Source organism: Glycine soja, chromosome 17 (genome assembly GCF_004193775.1).
Source record: "Glycine soja cultivar W05 chromosome 17, ASM419377v2, whole genome shotgun sequence".
In the NCBI taxonomy this organism is placed as follows: domain Eukaryota; kingdom Viridiplantae; phylum Streptophyta; class Magnoliopsida; order Fabales; family Fabaceae; genus Glycine; species Glycine soja.
This window is the reverse complement of record NC_041018.1, coordinates 31,804,909-31,811,238: the sequence shown is the minus strand read 5'-3', so window position 1 is coordinate 31,811,238 and position 6,330 is coordinate 31,804,909. Positions and strand designations below refer to the sequence as shown.

Genomic DNA, 6,330 nt, shown 5'->3' with positions numbered 1-6,330 from the left:
GATCTAATTAATTCCTTTAAAACATGGTAATTTCTCTATCATTAAGTGGCTGCAATGCTACACAACAATGACACTACTATGTTCCATTAACATAAGAAGAATGACATAATTAATCAGTTGTATTCATTCTTCAAGGGTAGAGATGACATAACTCTGAACAATTGAATTAGATTGAAACTTTGAAAGGTGCCAACCTTGTGATGTAATGTAAAAAGGGTGGCATCCTATTGACCATAATCAGTCCTGCCATGTTCAGAAATAAATCTTAAGACATGGTGGTTCAACTACACAAGATAATGAAGTTACATTGACATTCACTATACTAGGAACCTAGGAAACACAGTATGCAAACATGCTAATATATAAATGAATATATAATATGTATATTGTTGATAAACGCATTAAACATTTGCAACCAAAATAAGTTGAAAAAGTGGTTTAGCTTCCTGCAGATCCATTTGCTATACATAGTCACATTTTGTTTTTGGTGGGGGGGGGGGGGGGGGGGGGAGGAGAGGAGTTGCAGGGGGGTATGATAAAACTTAACTGTAGAGGTCAATCACTCTCTTGTGCACTCGAATTTCAAATCTGTCCTATGTATTGGTACCTGAAAAAAAAAAAAAAGCAGTTTCATGAACACAAAGGCTTAATATCATTCATTGAACAAAATGCTTCAAAAATATAATCAACAAGCTAAGTAACACAAATATTTGTGTTCCGTAGAAAACGTATGAACAACACACAAATACACAATTAAGACACTTGGTAAGACACGAAATCACAACATTTTTCAAGCTTTTAGCCACAACAACAGTCTTATGATGTTTTAGGCTGCAAGAATGATCATGCTCACAGCTAACATAAAATCAATCACATGATAACAAATGACAGAGGAGCCAATCCAGCAAACCATGTGCACAGGACAATTATTTACATCACAATTTGTTGAAGAGCATTCAAACTTAAGTACCAAATATCATTCAATAAACATGAATTAAGAAAATTATAGATAAAACTTAGACAATTTTCCTCGCACTGCCACTAAAAGAATGAAAATTGAAACAAAACACTTTTTTATCCCACAATTGGAACTTTTTTAGAATGATAGATCACCCAGGTTCGGGTCCATAGACGATTGCCCTGTGAGGACTCACTTTCACTACGGCTCCTGTGGTTTCCCTTAATGAAGCCACTGCCTATGAGTTGTAGTCTTATTCTTCAACTCTTCAACAGACACACAGTTAGAGTCCCGAGCCTCCAAAGAAATAGATTACCAATGAAACCTCCCGATCATCCCTTATTCATATTTTTAAACATGATATAACTAACTTAATCTTCCTTTTTCCTTCAAAAGTCTTCATCCAAATTTTCCATTTAGCACATTCCAGACCTTGCAAACTAAGAGATATATTGCAAAACTACTCCTTAACGAAGCCACTGCCTATGAGTTGTAGTCTTATTCTTCAACTATTCAACATACACACAGTAAGAGTCCCGGGCCTCCAAAGAAATAGATTACCAATGAAACATCTCGATCATCCCTTATTCATATTTATAAACATGATATAAATAACTTAATCTTCCTTTTTCTTTCAAAAGTATCCATCCAAATTTTCAATTTAGCACATTTCAGACCTTGCAAATTAAGAGATATATTGCAAAACTACTCCTTATACAAAGGGCATGCATGTTCAAAACTACAACACATAACATAGCAACATAGAAGAACATTGAGGAAAACCCAATTGCAAAATGAACATCAATCAAAAGAGCAATATAAGAAGCAAAGAATAAAAGGGACAAGTGAACCAAACTACAACCATAACAATAAAAAGTGAGGAAAGAGTGAAAATACCTTCACCACAAAGGGACTTCCTGGTAGTGATGTGAAGAGCCTTAGTGGGCATCCTAATAGGTCCCTTAACCCTGAGCCACTTGTCCTTTGCACCGCGAACCAAGTATTCACAAACTAAAAGTAACATAAAAACCGAAACATAAGCCTAAGGAGAACGACAACCTTAAAAATGAAAACTACAATCAATTGGGGCATACCCTTTTCGAGGTTTTTGACGTGCTAGGAGGAAATGGTGAACGTTACTTGTGGATCTGCTCCCGGGGCTCCTCCAAGTCGAACTTTGTGGGCTTCATTGCAACATATATCGCCATTATTCACGCCAATGCACAAAAACATAAGAAAAAGTTGCTGCTGTGTCTAGAAATAAGAGAGGGCTTTGGCGTACAATGGAATAGAAAACACCTTGATAGAGGGCTTCTTTCGTCCTCTGTTTCAATCGTGCTAAATTGGAGAACCCTCTGCTTCAATCGTTTAGCCGCGACCTCTGTTAGGGCAACGTTACACCAAAGGGGGAGGGGAACCCTATTCCTAAGGGGAGATCTCTGTCCTGTTACACATTAAACTGGTTGTCATCATGTAATCTGGTCCATTTAATTTTTTTACTGTTAAATCGGACGAACTCAAATGGTTATCATTTTTATAAAACTTACGTTGGGTGCGAAAGGAGTTTCACATTCGCACCCTACTCTTCGTCTAATTTGGAAGCCAAGCGAGCATAGCCATTATCCTTCAAATGAATTTCTCTCTCAAAGCCATAACACTGATCACATGGACAACATCATCGTATAGCTGCTTTAATTTGTGCAATATTTTGAGTTCAATGACAGCAAATCTTGTATGCACAAAAACCTAAAACGCATATTTACACACATCCAATTAAAAAATGACAACTCATCAAAGTTAAAAATAAAATAAAAAAACAAAGGTAAGATTTAGTAACGCGAACTCTTTCTCTCTTCCATTGCACAGCCTCTAACCAGACCCTGGCCTCCATTATGACAATCTCGGTTTAGACTAAAATATCTAAATAGAAGATGAAGGAACCTATTTATGTACGGTGCAATTGAGTTATGAATCGGGCTCATTTAATCCATTAAAGACATTGCTGGATTGTTTACTGGTACTAGTTCAGATAGGTGATAAAATGAAATAATTAGACCCTTGGAGTTCATATATACATATAAATAGTTTTGGCACAACAGTAAAGTTGCTGCCTTATGACCTTTTTTGTAAGTCATGGGTTTAAATCCTGGAAATGGTCTCTTTGGTTGTGGGGGTAAGGGTGCATACATCTACCCTCCTTAGACCCGGTTAGGTTGGAACATTGTGCACTTGGCTGCCCTTTTTATTCATGGCATATACCTATTTTCAGTTTGTTATTGTTGTACTTTACACCTGAATTGAATTTTCTTTTTTGCCTGCCCAGATTAGCTTGATAGAAATGCCACAGCATAAAAGGAAAAAGATGATGGCTCTGCCAACTAATGTGATGAGAGATGACTCGGACAAGGTAAAGCTTATTGTGTATGGAATATTTCTCATAGTGTCATCCTTGGTATCATTAGTAGACTCTTGTAGTTACAAATCTGTGCAAATTGAGTACTGTATACAAGGATATAATCAACAAGGTTCTTCTCTTGCTGTTCCTATTTAAGCAAAGTTTATTTGAATATTGCAATACAGAATGAATGACCAATTATTTTGTCCAAGATGCATGCTCATTTGTCACTATTTTTGCTGTGGGTCTCTAGATATATGATTTTAAATTATCAATTCTAATATTGGGCTTTGTCTGGAATCTTAAAACAGTAGACCAGTAGGATTTAAAATTTCCTCACTAGCAAGTTGTGTTCCTATCTCACCATAATAAGATATAACATTATCATTTTAAAACATTTACAGGTTTTAATTCACGGTCAACCTGGGGAGGAAGTTAATCTGGAGTTAATCCTTGAGTTGTTGCTGACGTTGGTCTGATTGTAAGTTTTGCATCTATACATAATGCCCTATTTATATAGCAATAGGTTGTCTCACTTTTATCTTCATAATATCTATATATTGTGTCTTGATTTTGATGAATCTTATCTCTATATCAAGGAAGATAATTTTTTCATTTCTGGGAAACTAAAATATTGGTTTTATCGTGGCTTGGAGTTTGTGAAAGATGACGAGGAGTGGTGTACTAGATCTTCAGTGTTTTTTTCTTCTTTTTTTTCTCTCTCTGTTGTATGAGAACATTTGTTTGTTTAGTGAACAAAGGTCGATTGTAATTGGTTGTTTCTTACTCTTTGTCCTCCAGATGTTTTCATTATTTGCTCAAAGACCAAGTTAATCTTATTGTAGGGACTTCCAAATGCTGGGAAATCAACACTTCTGGCAGCCATTACACTTGCAAAACCCGATATTGCTGATTATCCTTTTACAACATTAATGCTAAATCTTGGACGCCTTGGTGGTGATCCCAGCTTCGGGGCAGGAATGTATTCATCTGAAGCTACATTGGCGGATTTGCATGGTCTTATAGAAGGTGCTCACTTAGGAAAGGTATCAAATATTTTTGTTCTTGTCAAATGTCCCCATTTTAAACCATTGAGATGCTAAATATGAAGGCTTTTTGTCTTTCACGTTCAGGGTCTTGGTCGTGATTTTTTTAGGCACCTCAGAAGGACCCGGCTATTGGTCCATGTTGTTGATGCTGCCACTGAGAATCCTATAAATGACTACAGACCTGTCAGAGAAGTATGTATTTTACCCTTTATAATTGAATATATTTTTTATCCATTCAGACTCAGGTGTTTTATTGGTTCAACAACTTTATTTGAAGTTGTAGGTTATTCATTTTAACACATCAAACATGTCAAGTGAACAAGGTTAATCATAATCTTAACACTTGTTCCACTTACTACATAATAGAAGGATTGCATATTAAATGAATCACCAAAGGTTTAGAAGTTACTTGTGAATCTGCTCCGGGACTTGTCCTTTGCACCCCGAACTAAGTCCGCACAACCTTAATTGAATATTCTAATTTTACCTAGTTAAACATGGGAGAGGTGTTTTTACGATTAAAATAACATAATTTATATAATTTTTTTGAAAAAGAGAATTAAAGAGGAAAGGCAATATATGCTAGTTTTAATATAAAAAATCAAAATAAATTTAATAAATGAAAAATATGTAATTACTCATTTTAGTAATTAATAATTTATTATTTTTGAATTATTTGTTTTAAAGAGGAATTCCCTTTATTTGTTTTAATATTTTTTTTCCTATTCTTTTCTTGTTTTGTGATTGATTCTTAAACACTAATTTGTTATTCCATACCAATCGGTTTTCACACAATTGGAGAAACTAGTGAAGCTTGTTTCTCACACTTGGAGAAAACAATACTTATGTTGGGTAGATTTGATAAACAACTCCATTTCATTTTACCATTAGGATTTAGGAGTATTCTTCTCCTAAGAAGGTTGAAGGTCATGTGACTAAACCTCCTTCAAGAATAAATTACTTATACAATTTTGTCAATGTAAAAGACTGGTCAGTAGGTAGTTATTTTCACAAAAAAGACCACAGTTGATGCAAATGTGTGAAGTTTGAACTAGTGTTCTAGATACAAATTGGTAACATTATCGGTTTGTCTATGCCTTACATGGCATAAATACATGTGTTACCACTTACGAATAATAAAAGAACATTCAGAGTCAAGCTAACAAGTAACAACATATTACTTTGTGAACCACACTAATTATAAGTATAACTCATTTGATTTTATTTTCACTTCGTAGGAGGTGGTTATAATTGACTCAAACCTTGGAATCAAATCTACATTGTGAAAACTCCAGCTCAAATTTTTAATTTGGACTAAACAATGGCTTAGTTAAAACATAATTGTTGCAATTGTTTTTCAAGATGATGGCTTGAAATGAGAAAAATAATTATCACTGACATAGAAGGATTTTTTAGGTAGGAACACAGGCAGATTCTAGTAAGGTTAGGGTGCAGAAAGGCTTAAAATTTGTGATGTCTAAGATTGCCAACAAAAGAAATTGACAGAGGACATCTGACACATGCCATACAGTGGCAGACAAGTTGCAAGTGAAGGAGAATGGTCAATTTCTACATGTAGATAACCAGAAATGGAAAAAAGGACACAAGACGTTTTATTGAGGGCTTTCTGGAAAAGTGAACAACACCATCTTAGCAGGTGTTTTATTGAGGGAGTGTTTCTATTAGTGTTTTTGGAAGCCTATGTTGGTTTTCTTTTCTACTTTCTCTTTTGTTGGTTGATTTTCCTATGTCATTTCTTTTTGTGTTTTCTTTCAGCTTTGTTTTTGTCTCTTTTGAAGGATATTTTATTATTTTCTTAGTCTCATGTATTATGTATATTTTCTTGAAATTTCTTTTCCTATCTAAAAAAGAAAAAGTGAGCACAACAATTGAGATCATTAGGAGCGGTTAGATCCTTGTTGAGACAA

At 34.8% G+C, this 6,330-nt stretch overlaps 1 pseudogene; it reads right to left on the bottom strand.

Annotated features, from left to right (window-relative positions):
- Positions 1–542: 542 nt before the first annotated feature.
- Positions 543–2,166, bottom strand: LOC114391642 (annotated as a pseudogene).
- Between the last annotated feature and the right edge of the window lie 4,164 nt (positions 2,167–6,330).